General features: G+C 51.2%; 1 long non-coding RNA gene across 2 annotated transcripts in view; it reads right to left on the reverse strand.

Moving 5' to 3' along the window:
• Positions 1-17,453, reverse strand: part of LOC127584594 (uncharacterized) — a 34,802-nt gene that overhangs the window by 16,452 nt on the left and 897 nt on the right. Inside the window, exon 2 of one of the 2 annotated variants that reach the window (XR_007958406.1) lies at positions 17,288-17,427. The exons of the other annotated variant lie outside the window; for it this stretch is intronic. This is a non-coding gene — a long non-coding RNA (uncharacterized LOC127584594). The remainder of the gene's footprint in view (positions 1-17,287; positions 17,428-17,453) is intronic. 2 annotated transcript variants of the gene reach the window in all.

Here is a 17,453-nt window from a genome sequence, read left to right on the forward strand (position 1 = left end):
GAGTAAAATACGGGAGCAAATCCTCTGTTTGTGCAGGCACACATCCCCACCCCCCCCCCCAACACACCCCCTCCCCAAACACCTCCACACCCCCCACTCCCCACACACCCCCCTCCCCAAACACCTCCACACCCCCCACTCCCCACACACCCCAGTCCCCACACACCCCCCTCCCCAAACACCTCCACACCCCCCCACTCCCCACACACCCCAGTCCCCACACACCCCCTCCCCAAACACCTACTCCCCACATCCCACTCCACATACCCACCCCAGACGCACCCCTCCCCGGACACCCCCACTCCCCACACACCCCACTCCCCAAACACCCCCCACCCCCCACTCCCCAAACACCTACTCCCCACATCCCACTCCACATACCCACCCCAGACGCACCCCTCCCCGGACACCCCCACTCCCCAAACACCTCCCACTTCCCACAACTGCCCCGCCCCACTCCCCAAACACCCCACACTCTACTCCGGACACTGCACTCCCCACATCCCACCCCAGATGCACCCCTCCCCGGACACCCCACATTTAATGCCGTCCTCACTATTATTCCCTCCAGTCTCTCCACCCCTACCCCTCCTTCATCCAATGTAGCCCCCTCACCACACCTCACCAGCCCCACCCTCCCCCACATCACCCAGAGGCCCTCCCCTCCCTACCAGCTTCCCTCCTCCCACTTCATTATCTCACTGGTTTGGGGGGGGGTGGTGGCAGCTGGTGAAGGAACTTGTCCCTCAGCACTGGTTGTAGTTCATGCCCATCGTGGAGAGGAATTGGTTCCAAAAAATCTGTTTGAGTGGTCTGTGGGCTGATGGTCATAGAATGAGAGAGGGAGAGAGAGAGATGGAGGGAGTGAGAGAGGGAGAGAGAGAGATGGAGGGAGTGAGAGAGAGAGAGAGAGAGAGAGAGATGGAGGGAGCGAGAGAGGGAGAGAGAGAGATGGAGGGAGCGAGAGAGGGAGAGAGAGAGATGGAGGGAGCGAGAGAGGGAGAGAGAGAGATGGAGGGAGCGAGAGAGGGAGAGAGAGAGATGGAGGGAGCGAGAGAGGGAGAGAGAGAGAGATGGAGGGAGCGAGAGAGGGAGAGAGAGAGATGGAGGGAGCGAGAGAGGGAGAGAGAGAGAGATGGAGGGAGCGAGAGAGGGAGAGAGAGAGATGGAGGGAGCGAGAGAGGGAGAGAGAGAGATGGAGGGAGCGAGAGAGGGAGAGAGAGAGAGATGGAGGGAGCGAGAGAGGGAGAGAGAGAGATGGAGGGAGAGGGAGAGAGAGAAAGATGGAGGGAGCGAGAGAGGGAGAGAGGGAAGGGAGTGAGAGGGAAAGAGGGAGGGAGCACGAGAGGGAGAGGGAGCAGGGTGGTGGGTAAGGAGGCAGAATGCATTAAGGAGAGAGGGAGCTGTAAATGAGCCTGGAACAAGGGAGAGAGGAAGAGTGTGACAAAAGATGAGAATTGTTAAGTAGGAGGAGGAGGAGAGGGAGACAGGCAGGGAAGAGACGGTGAGGAACAGGGACAAGGGTGGAGACAACTTAGGGCACAATCACACCTCAAGCAGGGCAGCTTCTACCCCGGCCCTATATCCATGTTCCAACATTGACGCAAATCTGATCAGAAACAGCCCACTTGCCTGGTGACTCACAAAGACTGGCCCCTCCTCTATCAGGTGGAATCTTGCAGTATGGTAACTGAACACCACAGGACAACATCAAGGTTACAATGAAGAGCCTTTAAATCCATACTTCAAAGTGTTGTGATAAACCTGGGGTGAAGAATCTGTAGAGAGCAGCTTGCAACGAGTCGCCACACTCCAGTGCCATCTCAGTCAATTCTGTGCTAAAATCATATCCACAAAACCATCAAAACACAGCTCAAGACTTTCATTCGTTTCAAAATAATGTTCTATTCAGGAAAATGTGAAGTCAATCTTTCTACCAGAGAGTCTCTCAGACTGATTTTACAGCAACACCACAGTCAAGGTGGGACCCAGCTCCTGAATCTGCTTGCACTGCAGTATTTTGATTTGCTTCCGGATATGAAAGACAGAGAAATGTCACACATGGTGGGGGCAGGTGTGCAGAGAGTCACCACTGAACTGCTCTTTCTTCTATCACTTTGTAACTGGCACTATGGCTTTGTTATGAATTTCATAAAGAGTTTAATCTCTTTAGTCAAAGTTTGCATAATTTTCCTCAGTAGCATGAGGTTTAAAGTACTTCTTATCTGCATTTGTTTACCTAGGTTTGTAAGGAAGTGCTTGTATGAAGACTTACATTTATATAGCACCATTTATGATCTCAAGAACCCACACACAAGGCCACAAAGTGCTCAACAGTCAATGATGTCCATTTAGACGTTCTTGGGGAGCAGGCTTGAGAGGACAGATACACCTGATCATATCTTTTATTTACTCTGAGAAATGTGGGGACCAGCCCTTCACACAGTAAGATCCCACTAGCCATGGGATACAGGACAGTAAACAGTGTCCAGAAAATTATGTTGCATTAACTTGCGAGAGTAGGACAAAGCACCACTTGTTCAAATCAATGCAAAAACAATGTTAGGAATTCTGTCATGAAGATCTTCTCACACGGTGACTGGTTCACTGGTGTTGTGGGAAGAGCAAAGGAACACGTGCAGTGAGTGGGTGTCGGATCACTCTGGTTCATGGACAGATCCAGCAGTTTCATAGTTCCACCTGGCAGTCATAAGGGTTCAAAGCATGGGCCTGAAGATGACCTTGGTACCTCGTCAATTAACTGGTCCACCCCACTGGGTCCTTTACTTCAGCCCCCTTCACTCTGCCACCTTCAGATCCGCACTACTTATCCCAGACTGAACAACAGAACCAACAATTAAGTGCATCTGGTTCTTTCACCAACCTTGCTGCTCTTCAGATTCACCTGTGATCTGCCTGCACTTGAGGTGGCTGATGGCCCCTTTGCTGGATCTCCAGGTGGTGTTGACAGGACGGGCAGTTGGACGGTGTAGATGGCTGCACGCTCCTTCCTGTCTTTGGCCTTGGCCTCCGTGTGCTCTCACCGAGAGACTTGAGGTGCTCAGAGTCTTTCATCCTTCCTCCAGTCTCAGCAGAGTTCCCATAATGTAAAAGTTGGGACATTATGTTTCAACTTTACCAAACACTGTTTAGAACACACTGGAGCATTGTGTGCAGTTCTGGTCACCACACTGTGGGAAGGATGCGGTTGTGCTGGAGAGAATGCGGAGGAGATTCACCAGGATGTTGCCTGGATTGGAGGGTTTAGTCATGGGGAGAGATCGGACAGGCTGGGCTTGTTTTCCCTGGAGCGAAAGAGACTGAGGGGTGAGCTGGTAGAGTTGTATAAATTTATAAGAGGTATAGAGAGGGTAGATGGTGAGAATCTTTTCCCCATGGTAGGGGTGTCAAAATCAAGAGGGCAGAGGTTTAAGGTGAGAGGAAGGAGTTTGAAAGGAGACATGAAGGGAAAGTTTTCACACAGAGTGGGTGATATCTGGAAATCACTGCCAGAGGAGGTGGTGGGATCAGGTACGGTCACTGTGTTTGATGGGCATTTAGAGAGACTCAGATGGGCAAGGCCTAGAGGGATATGGTCCTAATGCGGGCAACTGGATCAGTGTAGATGGGCCAAAAGGTCAGCATGGATGTGGTGGGCCAAAGGGCCTGGTTCTGTTCCATGACTCTGAATGAGTATTGGGATCGCACTGCGGAAGGTTGAAGGACTGCCTTCCCTGTCCACTCGGAGGTTGACGGCCGTGCAGCTTGGACCTGTTTCATCCAGCATCAAGCGTGCAGGCAATGTGATTGATCCAGTGTCCAGTGAAGCTAACTCTGAACGGTATCTCAGCAAAGGTTCACTGTCCTTTGATGATGAGAGGTATTGATCAGGTAGATAGTCAGAGGCTTTTCCCCAGGGCTGAAGTGACCACAAGAGGACATAGGTTTAAGGTGCTGGGGAGTAGGTATAGAGGAGATGTCAGGGGTAAGTTTTTTACTCAGAGAGTGGTGAGTGCATGGAATGGGCTGCTAGCAACGGTGGTGGAGGCTGATACGATAGGGTCTCTTAAGAGGCTGTTGGATAGGTACATGGAGCTGAGAAGAATAGAGGGCTATGGGTAAGCCTAGTAATTTCTAGGGTAGGGACATGTTCAGCACAGCTTTGTGGGCTGAAGGGCCTGAATTGTACTGTAGTTTTTCTATGTTTCTATGTTCCTATGTCCTCGCAGTGGACCTGGGGGATATTTTGGAGGCAGGGCTGGTGCTCTGAGGGTTCCGTGACAACCTTGGATTCACTCCTGCTTGGCAGCAGCCACTGAGGTCTCCACAGAGGTAGAACCCCCACGGGGATGTCGTGGACTGGGAAGAGGAGGTCTTCATCTGAAGGGAAGGAGAGCAGGAGGCCACACCTCAGGAATCAGCATCCACCCAGGACATGTGCTCAGAACCACTCGATCGGCGGAGAAAGATTCCACCACTTCAGATCCACAAAGGAGGCAGCAACAGAAATAAAAGCAGTGGAAACCAGGAGCACTCAGCAGCTCGGACAACATGCCTGCCAGAAGGTTGAAGTTAAACTTCTTTCCCTGGGACCAACTGTCAGCATCATTTGCAACATTTCTATTCCTTACAATATTTTATCAATGAAACCGACTGCCCATTAACAATCTGGTTCAGGGGCTAGCAGAGAGTAGATTCCTCTCAGTCCGAGTTCCTCTATGAGCATTGGGCTTGTTGAATGTTAAATAACAAAGGAAGAGCAGCTTCACCAGCAAGGGGAAACCCTGCATCATTAATGTCATGAACAATGCCGTGTAGACGTGGTGTGCTGGGCACACCAGGGGCACCACCAGCCTGCAAGTTACAGGATGCAGTGACAGTGTGCCGGGCACACCAGGGGCACCAACCAGTGACCGTCTCCCTGTCCCACTGGGCCCTGGTTCTGCTCCATTTTTTCAGAAACCTGACTGAGACTGTGTTCCCCTCCCACCCAGACAGTTCATCCAGCGTGGGAGACACGGTGTACTTAATCCGGCACTGCTGACTCACAGTTCCAGCGACCCAGGTTCGATCCCTACTTCTGGTGCTGTCTGTGTGGAGTTTGCACGTTCTCCCTGTGACTGTGTGGGTTTCCCCAGGTTCTCCGGTTTCCTCCCACATCCCAAAGCCGTGCAAGTTAGTAGGTTAATTAGCCGCTGTAAATGTATCTCTTTGTATAGGTTTGTGGGTAAAGAACTAAAGGGGAGATGATGAGGGAGAGTTTCGGGTGTTGAGGGAAGTAAGCGTGTTGGGGGGAAAGGGACTGACGCAATCTGGCTGCTGGGAATCAGCATGGACCTGGTGGGCCAAATGGCCTCCTTCTGTGCCCTAGTAAATGAGTGAATCCTGAGTAGATCTGAACACAGACCAGTACAGCACAGGAACAGGCCCTTCAGCCCACAATGTCTGTGCTGACCATGATGGCAATCTAACTAATCCCATCTACCTGCACGTGGTCCCTATCCCTCCATCCCCCGCTTGTCCATGTGTCTGTCCAAATGCCTCTTAAACATTGCTGTTGTGTCTGCCTCCACCCCTGGCAGCGTGTTCCAGGCACCCACCACTCTCGGTGTAAAATATTTGCCTCATAAATCTCCTTTAAACTTTCACCTTTCACCTTAAACTTATGCCCTCTGGTATTTGACATTTCCACCCTCTCTATGCCTCTCATAATTTTATAAACAGGTCTCCCCTCACCCTCCAACTCTCCACAGAAAACATCCCAAGTTTGTCCAACCTCTCCTTATAGCAAATACTCTCTAATCCAGGCAATATCCTGGTGAACTACTTCTGCACCCTCTCCAAAGCCTCCACATCCTTCCTGTAATGTGTCAATCAGAACTGCACCCAGTACTCTAAATGTGGCCTAACCAAAGTTTTATACAGCTGCAACATGACTTCCCAATTTTTATACTCAGCACCCTGACCGATGAAGGCAAGCATGCCGTACACCTTCATTACCATCCTATCTAGTTGTGTTGCCACATTCAGGGAGCCGTGAACTTGTACCCCAAGATCCCTCCAAACATCAATGTTCTGAAGGGTCCTGCCATTTACTGCACACATTCCCCTTACATTTGACCTCCCAAAACGCAATGCCTCGCGCTTGTCCAGATTAATCTCCATCTGCTATTTCTCTGCCCACATTTCCAACTGATCCATATCCTGCTGACTCCTTTGACAAACTTCCTCACTGTCCACAGCGCTGCCAATTGTTGTGTCACCTGCAAACTTACTAATCAACCCACCCACATTTTCACCCAAGTTATTTATATGTATCACAAACAACAGAGGTCCCAGCACTGATCCTTGCAGAACACCACTGGTCACAGACCTCCAGTCAGAATAACACCCCCCTGTGTTTTATGGCCAAGCCAATTTTGAATCCAATCTACAAAGTCTCCATGGATCCCATGTGCCTTAACCTTCTGGATCAGCCTACCATGGGGGATCTTGTCAAAAGCTTTACTGAAGTCCATGTAGACAACATCCACTGCCCTGCGCTCATCGATCATCTTCATCACCTCCTCAAAAATCTCAATCATTTTTAATACATGACCTCCCCCACACAAAGCCAGGCTGACTAATGTGTGGAGCATTTAACAGGGTCTGAAGACAAGGAATGTGAGGCTTCCCAGTCAGTTGGAGAAACATTCTACTCATCCAGCTCTGGTTAGCCAGCAGGCTGCCACATTAGGGAGAACGGAGGTGTCCAGGGAGGTGATGATGAAGGAATGCTGAGTACCCCCAACATGAAGGATGAAATATACGATTGACCTCACAATCTACCTTGTTGTAACCTTGCACCTTATTGTCTAACTGCACTGCACTTCCTCTGTAGCTGTGACACTTTACTCTGTACTGTTATTGTTTTTACCTGTACTACATCAATGCACTCTGTACTAACCCAATGTAACTGCACTGTGTAATGAATTGACCTGTACGATCAGTATGCAAGACAAGTTTTTCACTGTACCCTGGTACAAGTGACAATAATAAACCAATACCAGTACCAATACCAAATAGAGACTGCGTTTTCAGGTGACGTGATTGAGGAGCAGCTTGGGCAGCAAGGTAGACATTCGAGGTTAGATCTCGGGCTGTGCCAGAGGGTCCTGGCCTGGATATGGGGAGAGAAGTGGATGGAGGTCTGTCTGTGACTGGACAGTTAGGAAGGGCGCAATAAACCAAAGCACCAAAGACCAAAGCACACACCTCCGGGCTCGAGGACAAGGACGGCTTCTATCCCTCCGTTATCAGACTCTTGAATGCACCTCTTACATGTTAAAAATGAATCTACCTTGTTGTGGCCCTTGCACTTTACTTGTCTACCTGCACTGCACTTTCTCTGTACCTGTAACTCTACATTCTGCATTCTGTTTTCCTTTTACTAGGTATGGTTGATCTGTCTGGATGGCATGCAAAACAGAAGCTTTTCACTGTGTCTCGGTACATGTGACAATAATAAACCAATAGCAATTCCAGGGAACTCAGTAAGTATGGTCCTACCCAACTGGACAAAAGCAAAGAGACCATCTTTACCAGATCACCTTGTCCGGATTCTCAATGACACCAGTGATAAGGAAAAGTAACTCTCCAACTGCTCACTGCCACACTAACTGTGGGAGGAGACCATCCTGGGAATTGTCCATCCGCTGGCCTCACCTGCAGGGGTATCTTACTCTCCCATGGAATTGGCTGCTGCAATTTTCCAAACCCTGGTTATGCTGGTTTTGCAACAATCAGACCTGAACATTTGTCAATTTTTAATGTGTAGGCCCTGAGCAAACTTTCCAGCAGAACAAAACCACAAAAGATGGAAATCCTGTCTTTGAACTAACAATCTGAAGCAAACAGCAAAATCTCCAGCTCATGTAACCTGCTGAGAACAAATCCTCAACCCATAACATGAAAGATATTTCAATTGATTGTGAAATGAATGTGCTATGTGCAAAAATAATTATACAACGGCTTCTGCGAAAAAGACTAAGCTCAGACAAAGCTAATTATGATTTTGGCACGTTCAGACTAAGCCCACAGGGACGGGGGAGCAGTGCAATAAAGTCCTGTGATATAGGTGATTTGGATTTGTGAAATGGTTTAATTTTCAACTGATGTCACAAAGTCGATGGCTATCGTACCAAGCCATCATAATTTGGTTTTATGGTAGAGCATTTCTTTTGTCTCAGAGTCTTTGAGTGTCTTCTCACACCTCAAAATAATGATGGAGATTGGCTGAAGGTCATGACATAAGAAGATGAGAAATGGAGAAGGCATTTGGTGGTTCGATTCTCTTCCCCCATTCACTGCGACTGGGACTGATCTTTGACCTCAGCTCCATTTCCCTGCCTTATCCCCACATCCCCTGATTCCCTTCACTTCCAGAAATACCAGTCTCTGAATGGACTCAACAATGGAACCTCCACAGCCCTGAGGTTTTGCTCCAAAGACTCACCGCCCTCTGAGTGAAGTCATTTCTCTTCATTTCAGCCCTGTGTCCAAAACTGATTCGAAGTCTGTACATCCCTGCTCAAGACTCTTCAACCAGGAGAAGCACCCTCCCTGCACCGGTAGAGCCCTGTAAGAACGTTGTCAGTTTCAGTGAGATCACATCTCATTCTTCTGAACTTTAGAGAATACCATGTCTGGTTTACTCAACATCTGCTCACAGAGTGAAGTTCTGTCCCAGGAACAAGTCTGGTGAACCTCCCTGCGCTCCCACCCTGGCTGGTATATTATCTTTTAGGTGAGAAGACCAAGGCAGCAGCTGTGGTCTCACCACGGCACTATACAATTCCAGTGAGACATCTTCACTCCTGTAGACAATCCTCTCATGATAAAGATCAATGTATATTTGCCTTCCTGTTTGCTTGCAGTGCCTTGTGAACCAGCCCCATTGGACATCAACGTTCCCTAGTCTCCCACCTTTATAAAGATACTCTGCCTGTCTGTTTCATGCACCGAGGTAGCCCTCACATTTTTTCCACATCTGCCACGTCCTCGCCCACTGATGAGGCTTGTCTCTACCTCCCTGACATCCCCCTCCTCCTCACCATCCACCCCGTTTTGTGTTATCACCAAACTTGGAAACGTGAAGCTTGGTCCTCAGGAAATTGTGAATCAATGGAGCCCGAGCACCCAGCTCTGGGGTACCTGCCAGTCACAGCCTGTCAACCTGAGGAAGATTTTGCCCCTCATGAAGGGGAGGGATGGAAGCTGGGGCAGTTGATGGGAACGTGGGGAGAATAATAAAATGGGATTGGTGTAAATGGGTTTTTGATGGTCAGCACAGACTCAATGGGCCAAAGGGCCTGTTTCCATCTCTATGACTCCATTTTAATGGACATTTTACGCCCTCAAAGTATGTTATGTCCTGTATATGTATTTATTATTAGGTTTCAAATTGTAAAGGCAGAGAGAATAAAAACAAAGGGCATTTAAGAAATCAAGATTATAATTCCCTGAGGTTTTCAGTGGGATTTATTAATTCAATATAACTCCACTGTGGAACCGCAGTCCCTTGGTTGAGCCTGATTCAGTCCAACTCACTCAGCTCTTCTGCAGCCGACAATAATTCTTCAACAGTCTCTGTGAAGACTTTATGAGGTTGTTCTCACACCCTTGAAGAAATGCTAAATGCTTCTTGGGAACATGTGAGAGAATCTGAAGAGAATGTGTCAACAGGAGAAAACTACTGAAGACAGGCTGTAACGATGAGAGTTGTTGGGAACCATCCCCCTCCTCCCCACTAACCTCGGCAATAGACACAGCACAACCCAGAGTAATCAGCCCAAGTGGCAGCCTGTGTCCAGTCTGTAGGACCAGCCCGTTAATTGTGTGAAAAGCATTTAACATTGAAGCCCTCAGTCATGACAAAGAGCATATCTTGTTGCTTTGTTTTGGAGAATTTCTGGTAATTGCAAACAATTTACCTTTAGTTTGGCTTTGTGCAGATGCCAGCTGTGTGGGTGTGAATGTGCTGTTAGATTCTGCAGTAAAACAGCATTGCCCAGTGACAACAAAGAGCTCTCAATATATCTGCACTATTCAGTTAGCTTTAATCCCTCATGTGTGGGGGGTGGAGGGGAGATGTCCACGGCTAAGGTGCTTTTTCCCTCGTTCTTCGTCTCAGAAAGCAATGGGATCACACAAAGCCAGCTTGAACCTCAGTGAGTGGTGGATCTGACAAACCTTCTCCTCTACCATTAAGACTTGACAAAGACCCAGAGGGAAGACAGAGAAAGAAAAAGTTTGAATCCAGGTTAAATAGGTGTGGAAAGAGAAGGACAGGAAGAAAGTTTTTAAGAAGGGTCAGCAAGTAATTATTTTTGCATGTTTATTTGAACCCCCACTGAGAACACTGCAGGGGTGAGCACCCACAGTTTATGTTGCCCCCCCTGTCTGGGCTGCAGAAGTCAAGTGTTCAACAAAATGTAACTGTTCTCATGCACAGAGTGCTTGTGTAGTTAAGGACCTGCCCAAACTTTCTGTGGTGAGTTCCATCAGCGTCTGTTGGACAATTGACCTCACAGGACAAGCTCTTCCATCCCATGAAATGTTGGGATGTAAGGACAGCTGCTAACTCCCAGCACTGCAATTAAATGTCCCAGACCACCTCTCCCCAGTCCTGAATGTCCTTGTAATCTTCACATGTGGTCATCACAAAAAATAAATTTTAAGGACCTTGACCACTGATCAATGGATCATTGGCACTGATCCAAGAATTCTGATGTTGTTCCACTAAGGACACCATCACCAGCCTGTTAATTTGCATCGAACACTTTAACATTTCCCAAGGCAGTGGGACCTCTGTCCAGAGATGAGAACCTGTAATGTTGACGGAGGAATACCTAGGGCACACACGTGGCAGTGCTGCTGGTTTCAGTGGCACTGACAAGCCCTCACTCACCACAACTGCCACTTCCCATTCTCCACCACTTCACAACTCACTGTGCTGCAGTCAGGCCTCAACACGCTCATTAAACTGGAGAAAGAACTCAATGGTTCTGAGATGATGTTGATATGAAAATCACATTATCAGTGAAAGACACAATAGATTGGGAAGTGTTTTTGTGATTACCCTGTTGTTCAAATAGGTCAAAGATCAAGAGAGGGGTTGATATCTGGAAGGCGCTGCCAGAGGAGGTGGTGGAGTCAGGTACAGGTCACTACGTTGAGGCATTTAGACAGGCACTTGAATAGGCAAAGCAGAGAAGGATGTGATCCTAATGCAGGCAAATGGGATACGTGTAGTTGGGCAAAAAGGTTGGCGTGGACATGGTCCGTTTCTGTACGGAACAACTCTGTGACTGGTGGGCAGTGGGGCAACTGTTGCAGATGAGAAGTTTTGACAACATGAACCTGGAAGTCCAGCAAAAGGCAAACGGCAACTTTGAATTGCATGCAGCAGCAATACAGATAGGAGATGAGAAAGACGTACCTGGCACACACATAGACTTGGGGTGGTGGGTGGAGAAGCCAATGAGCTGTACAGAACAGTGAGTCTGTTCAGTGTGAACTCACATCAATAACTAAGATGTTAAAGACAAATTGAATATTTTAGGTAAACATTGCATGTTATATCTTTGTATTTATTAGAAGGTGTTTTTGAAAAGCACTGATTAATTTGTGATTGTTTTGTGAAAAGGGCCTTGTGCGGTTAAAGAAATATTTATACTTGGAATAATAACTGACCAGCTCTGAGTCTGTGGAAGGCAGGTAATGTTTGCATTCCTGGCAGTTCAGCTGAAGGGGGTGAATGGTACAGAGGGGGAGATGCGTACAGAGGGGGAGACATGTACAGAGGGGGAGACATGTACAGAGGGGGAGATGCGTACAGAGGGGGAGATGCGTACAGAGGGGGAGATGTGTACAGAGGGGGAGACATGGGTATGTAGGCCAGCACATAACTGCCTTCAACCTATTTCTGCCCTTCCAGACCAGCCTACCATGCAGGTCCTTGCCAAAGGCCTCGCTACAGTCCAGTGCAGAACATCTACCACACTGTCCTCGTCAGTCATCTTGGTCACCTCTTTAAAAAACTCTATCAAATTCATGCGACACCATTTCCCACACACAAAACCAAGATGACTATCCCTAATCAGTCCTCAGCTTTCAAATACAAATAAATCCTGTCTCTCAGAATCCCTTCCAATAACTATCCCACCACTGATGTATGGCTCACCTGCCTGTAATTCCCTGGATTATCCCTGCCGCCCTTCTTAAATAAAAGGCACAACATTAGCCACCCTCCAGTGTTCTGCCACCTCTCCTGTGGCTATCAATGATACAAAAGTCTCTGACAGGGCTCCAGCAATCTCCTCCCTGGCTTCCTGCAAAGTCCCAGGATACTTCTGGGTTTTATGTGTTTTAGGTCTTTCAACACCTCCTCCTTTGTAATGTCGATATCCTCGAGGATGTCACTGTCCCCTCCCCTGAACTCACCACCCTCCTTGTCCTTCTCCATGGCACACACAAATGAAAAGTACTCATTCAAGGCCTTGCTCATTTCCCATGGTTCCACTCACAGACAACCATATTGATCCTTTGGGGACCTATTCTGTCCCTAGTTACCCTTTTGTTGTTCTCATAGAACCTTCCAGAATTCTCCTTTGCTTTATCTGACAAGGATATCTAATGTCCTCTTTTTTCCCTCCAAAGTTTGTTTTGCCGACATTGAGGGAGAGGTTGTTGTCATGACACCATGTCACTAAGCTCTCTATCTCCTTCCTGTACTCCGACTCATTGTTTTTTGAGATATGGCCCACAACGGTGGTATCATCTGCAAACTTGTAGATGGAGTTGGAGCAGACTCTGGCCACACAGTCATGAGTGTATAGGGAGTAGAGGGCTGAGGACACCGCCTTGTGGGGCACTAGTATTGAGAATAATCGTGCCAGAGGTGTTGCTGCCTATCCTCACTGATTGCAGTCTGTTGGTCAGAAAGTCAAGAATCCAGTTACAGAGGGAGGTGTTGAGTCCCAGGTCTCAGAATTTGGTGATGAGTTTGCTTGGAATTACAATATTGAAGGTGGAGCTGTAGTCAATGGACAATAGTCTAACGTAGGTGTCTTTACTGTCCAGATGCTCCAGAGCTGACCGTAGGGCCAGGGAGATGGCGTCCACTTTAGACCTGTTTCAGCAGTAAGCGAATTGCAGTGGGTCGAGGTCGTCTGGGAGGCTGGAGTTGATGCGTGCCATGACCAGCCTCTCAAAGCACTTCATGATGGTGGATGTCAGATCCTCAGCCCTGCTCCCTCAGCCCTCCTGCTCCCTCAGTCCCACGCCCTCAGTCCTACCGCTCCCTCAGTCCTCCCACTCCCTCACCCCTGCTCCCCCAGCTCTCCTACTTCCTCAACCCACTCCCTCAGCCCTCCCACTCCCTCAGTCCTCCCGCTCCCTCAGTCCTCCCGCTCCCTCACCGCCGCTCCCTCAGTCCCACTCCCTCACCCCTGCTCCCTCAGCCCTCCCGCTCCCTCAGCCCCACTCCCTCAGCCCTCCTGCTCCCTCAGTCTTCCCGCTCCCTCAGCCCTCCTGCTCCCTCACCCCTGCTCCCTCAGTCCCGCTCCCCCAGCCCTCCCCGGCCCAGGTACGTTACCAGAGGCAGTTTGTTTTCTCAGATAAAGGAACTGAAAGTGACTCTGCCCAGTACATCACGGGCACATCCCTCTCCACCATTGGTGGTATCTACAGGAAGCACTGCCTCAAGAAGGCAACGTCCATCACCAAAGGTCCCCACCATCCGGGCAGTGCCCTCTTCTCACAGTTACCATCAGGCAGGAGGTACAGAAGCCTGAAGTCCCACACCACCAGGTTCAGGAACAGCTACTTCCCTTCAACCACTGGGTTCTTGAACCAGGCACAACCCTAATCACTGGTCCTGAAGGGTCCTGACCCGAAACATTGACCACTGATGCTGCCTGACCTGCTGAGTTCCTCCAGCACTTTGTGTGTATCGCTCCAGATACCCGCATCTGCAGAATTTCTTGTGTCTGTCTTTTTTTTGTTCTACTTGTGTTCTTTCTTGTAAAAATTGTGTATGAGTTATGCTTTTCTTCCATGGTGATCTGTGCCTGTGATGCCGCTGCACCTGTGCACACACGGACTTGTGAAGATGGTAATAATCTCGGCTTTGACTTTAAAGGGTTAACGGTGAGCGACCACTTTAACAAAGGAGCTCCGGGAGATGTGAGTGAGCCAGGATTTCCATCGGTGTCTGATGTTTCTCCCGCCCAGTGTTCGGTGTTCACGCCGCAGGTTTTGTGGCAGTGAAGGCGGTTACCGGATGAGACGTGGGTCAGTGCTGGAGGAGTTTGCGGACTGGCAGACACGGGGAATGGAGCGAAACTCGCGGGGAAACAGCGCGGGAACGGATACAGCACCAACTCCTTCCCCCACAGACGCTGCTCGGCCCGCTGGTTCCTCCAGCAGATTGTGTGTTGCTCCACACCCGACAACGTCAGGCCGGGACACGGGAGACTGCAGACCCCGGCGTCCTGAGCAACACACAAAGTGCCGGAGGGACTCAGCGGGTCGGGCAGCGTCCGTGCAGGGAAATGGACCGCCATGTTTCGGGTCCACCCCTGATCGGGACTGGTCTGGACCTCAGGGGCCGAGCTCTGTGTCCCGGGTTAACTGGGCCTGACTCTCGGGAAGGGGAAGGGACGCGGTCCGGGATGGATCTCCCATTCCCGGCCTGAAACCACGGCAGGCCCACGGAGGGTCCCCAGGGGCCGCCGAGCTCCCCCTGAAGGTGCGGGGTGAGAACAGGCCGGGCTGGGTGTTGCGGGAACTGCAGAGACAGGAGGGCGGCGTGGAAAACTCGGTGACACGGGGTGGCGCCGACCTCGTCCATTCTGGAGAACCTGCGAGTCGAAAGGCAGATTGTCTCAACCTAAAGATCACCTCAAACGACACCTCCCCCCGTCCACCTTCCCCCTGTCCCTCCCCCTGTCCCCCCCCCCCCCCCCCCCCCCGCCCACCTTCTGTTTCGCAGTGAGAGTGTTTTCACGGGGGGATCCTGAATGGGACGTTGATGATGTTAATATTTCAGTTGCATGAAAAGTCCTTCACTAAATCGAAAACATTCTGGAAAAACTCGATGCCTGAATTCAATTCGCCAGCAGCCTCTTTTCTCGGTTGTGTTCACTTTGGGGAGGGGGCTCGTTACAGAGAGACGGGGCGCTGACACCCTGAAACATTATTCTGCATCTACCCCACTCTACAAGACCGTGTTGTGTCAGGAATTCAGGTCACTCCTCGGGTCCGAGCCCAGCGCCGGAGGGCGTTCTCGACCCCCGGACACCTCAGGGAACACGTCTCGCACCAAAGCCCAGTTGTACAGACTGGTTCGACTTTTTGTCCCGCCTTGAACCGGCGCCACAGTCAGTGGCTCACTGAATCCATCCGCCGAATGGATGTCATCCAAACCCAATGAGCTGAGGGTGTACTTGGTGACACCGCCGGGCTATGGACCTGCCGAGTGATCTGTGGCTCCTCTCGCTGGAGCCGTGCACCCCCCACCCACACCACACCCCCTCCCCACCACCCCCTCACCCACTTACCCACCCCCACCCCACCACCCCCACCCACCCATACCGCACCCCCCACCCACCCCCTACCCTACCACCCCCCAGTCACCCTCACCCACCCACACCGCACCCCTCACCCAACCCCTACCCCACCGCACCCACCCACCCCCCACTCCCCCTCACCCAACCCCCACCCCACCACCCCCACCCACCCTGCACTAACCCCACCGACCGGACGGGGTTCTCCTCCCTCACCAGCGGCCCGGAACACGCTCACCCACTGGTGGTTCCAACGTCCGCAGGCCGGCACCACATCCCCGGAGACACGGGCTCTGCCCCAAACTGCAACACCGGAAAGGGTTCCGGGAGAATGTGAACAACCGGCGCGACCCGCGGTGCGGGGACGCCGAGCTCCCGTTCACACAACACCCCGACCCAGCCCGACTCCTCCTGGAGCCCCCCCACCGCCCGCCCCCCCGGGACAGGGCGTGTGGTCCGCGGGCACCCCTCAGCCACCCCGGAACTGGGGCAGGAGCGGCTCATTCTGCCCGAGAGGGCGGGCAACCTGCGGACTCACCGCGGGGACGAGCCCCACAACCAGGGGGTCGGTTCATGCGCCCGGCGCGACCCCGGACCCCCGCAGACGGGACGGTGCGGCGCCACAGGCCCGAGCGGCACCGTGCGATATCTGCACCGGTGCGGGATGAGAGTGTCCCGCAGCACGGACACCGGCCATTCGGCCCACCGTGTCCATGCCGACCCTCGTGCCGATCTGCACCAATCCCATTCCCCAGATGGCGATTCCTGTGCTCGTCCGGATGGTTGAGGGTCTCCCCTCCCCCTCCCCCACCCCCCGCCCCACCCCCACCCCCACCCCTACGCCCACCCCTTCCCACCCCGACCCCGGGGTTAACACATCCAGAGAGAAAACCTCGGCCCACTACTCCGACTTGGTCACACTATACTGTTACATATTTTATCAATAAAGGTATTTAATCGGCATCTGCTTGAAGCTGCATCCTGGGTCAATGCAGCACGGGGGAACGGGGAACAATTATTTTGTTTGTCTTGGTTTGCAAAGTAAACCATAATTTTACAGTCATTATAAATATAAAGATGGTGACGTTGTCACAGAGTTGATCTGCTCTGCACAGATCGGTACCAACCTGCACTGAACCACTCGCTGCACCAGTCACTCAACAACTGTCCAAACCGTGCTTCCTGTCCGCTGTGTTTAACCCAGGTCCCGCACACACACCAACACACACAGCCGTACACACTCACCCACACACACACACACACACACACCAAAGCATACACACCCACACACACGCATCCACACACTCATCCGCACCCACAAACACGCACACATACCCGCACATACACATCTGCACACACACACGCATCCACACACACACACCCGCACACATCCGCACACACACACACTTACACCCGCACGTACACACGCACGCAAACACACACACGCAAACACACACTCGCACGCACATCCGCACACACAGACACACACCCGCAAACACACACACGCACACCGCCACAACCACGGGGTCAGGAGGACCGCCCCGAGTAACTAACAGAGCAACAATTCACCAAAGCCTCCCCCAGCGGCTGTGAACCCCTGGTGAAATTCACCGACAGATGTGGCGGCAGGTAAACTCCCGACTGGGGATATTTCACCGACAACAAGTTCAAGTTTTCACCTTTAGAATTCACCGAGTGTCAGCGGTTGGAGGTCAGCGCCCATCCCCGTGAACCCAGGCGGAGCCCCTTCAGTTGGTCTGGGACCGCTGCCCGCGGTGTCTCACTGACACGTGGACCGGCCGCGGAGCTGTCCAGCGTCCTGAAATGATCAGAAATTCTGGCAAA

Source organism: Pristis pectinata, chromosome 30, assembly GCF_009764475.1.
Source record: "Pristis pectinata isolate sPriPec2 chromosome 30, sPriPec2.1.pri, whole genome shotgun sequence".
Classification (NCBI taxonomy): Eukaryota; Metazoa; Chordata; class Chondrichthyes; order Rhinopristiformes; family Pristidae; genus Pristis; species Pristis pectinata.